A 2,238-nucleotide genomic window follows, 5' to 3' on the forward strand; every position below is an offset into this window, starting at 1 on the left:
TAGGAGATCACTGAGCTGTCTGGTAGGGCGGAGTCTCTCGGTGCTCCAAGTCATCAATATTCAACAGGCAAACAATCTGGCTTTTTTTTTTTGTCAAATCAAATCAAATGTATTTATAAAGCCCTTCTGACATCAGCTGATATATCAAAGTGCTGTACAGAAACCCAGCCTAAAACCCCAAACAGCAAGCAATGCAGGTGTAGAAGCACGGTGGCTAGGAAAAACTCCCTAGAAAGGCCAAAACCTAGGAAGAAACCTAGAGAGGAACCAGGCGTGCCGGGTGGAGATTATAACAGAACATGGCCAAGATGTTCAAATGTTCATAAATGACCAACATGGTCAAATATTAATAATCACAGTGGTTGTCGAGGGTCCAACAAGTCAGCACCTCAGGAGTAAATGTCAGTTGGTTTTTCATAGCCGATCATTCAGAGTATCTCTACCGCTCCTGCTGTCTCTAGAGAGTTGAAAACAGTAGGTCTGGGACAGGTAGCACGTCCGGTGAACAGGTCAGGGTTCCATAGCTGCAGGCAGAACAGTTGAAACTGGAGCAGCAACACGGCCAGGTGGACTGGGGACAGCAAGGAGTCATCAGGCAGGTTGTCCTGAGGCATGGTCCTAGGGCTCAGGTCCTCTGAGAGAGAGAAAGAGAAAGAGAAAGAAAGAGAGAAAAAGAGAATTAGAAAGAGCATACTTAAATTCACACAGGACACCGGATAAGACAGCAGAAGTAGACTGCTGGTCAGGAGACACTGTGGCCCCATCCGATGATACCCCCGGACAGGGCCAAACAGGTAGGATTTAACCCCACCCACTTTGACAAATCACAACCCCCACACCACTAGAGGGATATCTTCAACCACCAACTTACCATCCTGAGACAAGGCCGAGTATTGCCCACAAACCCAACGGGAGGCGGCAACCCAATAATGGTTGGTGCGGAGCCTCTTGGTGCTCCAATTCATCAATATTCAACAGGCAAAGAATCTGGCATTTTTTTAATGGTAGGGGTGGAGCCTCTTGGTGCTCCAATTCATCAATATTCAACAGGCAAAGAATCTGGCTTTTTTTTAATCAACGATGCTGTCGTATAATTACAATACTAGAATGGACACGAACGTCATGAACAAAGTACACTGGGAGGAATCACACTACAAAGTACACTGGGGGGAATCACACTACAAAGTACACTGGGGGGAATCACACTATAAAGTACACTGGGGGGAATCACACTATAAAGTACACTGGGGGGAATCACACTACAAAGTACACTGGGGGGAATCACACTACAAAGTACACTGGGGGGAATCACACTCTAAAGTGCACTGGGGGGAATCACACTACAAAGTACACTGGGAGGAATCACACCCTATCTTACGGCTGGTATCTGAAGGCTGGTATCTGACGGCTGGTATCTGACGGCTGGTATCTGAAGGCTGGTATCTGACGGCTGGTATCTGACGGCTGGTATCTGACGGCTGGTATCTGACGGCTGGTATCTGACGGCTGGTATCTGAAGGCTGGTATCTGAAGGCTGGTATCTGAAGGCTGGTATCTGACGGCTGGTATCTGACGGCTGGTATCTGACGGCTGGTATCTGACGGCTGGTATCTGAAGGCTGGTATCTGAAGGCTGGTATCTGAAGGCTGGTATCTGAAGGCTGGTATCTGACGGCTGGTATCTGACGGCTGGTATCTGAAGGCTGGTATCTGACGGCTGGTATCTGACGGCTGGTATCTGACGGCTGGTATCTGACGGCTGGTATCTGACGGCTGGTATCTGAAGGCTGGTATCTGAAGGCTGGTATCTGAAGGCTGGTATCTGACGGCTGGTATCTGACGGCTGGTATCTGACGGCTGGTATCTGACGGCTGGTATCTGACGGCTGGTATATTGTTGCTGGGTTTTGTTATTATTCCTGTTCATGTCGTGGTACCGGTATTCTTCCCACACCATAGTATGGTGTCTATACTGGTGTTATCTTGTATTAAATACCTTGTCCACGCATCTCAGCTCTCCTGCTCCTGACTCATTGTACCAATTACCCACAGCCTTGAAACATGGAATGACCACATCAATCTTGAGACTACAGATTTGTTTGGATGCATTTGTTGTTTGTTTTGGTTGTGTTTCAGATTAATTCAGGATTATTTGTAATCGTGGTAGTGTCCACATGAATGTAGAAGTGTTTAGAAACATATTGTGTTCTTATTTACAATTTAAGGGACTCCAAAAATGA

This window comes from Oncorhynchus nerka, linkage group LG25, assembly GCF_034236695.1.
Source record: "Oncorhynchus nerka isolate Pitt River linkage group LG25, Oner_Uvic_2.0, whole genome shotgun sequence".
NCBI classification, from domain to species: domain Eukaryota; kingdom Metazoa; phylum Chordata; class Actinopteri; order Salmoniformes; family Salmonidae; genus Oncorhynchus; species Oncorhynchus nerka.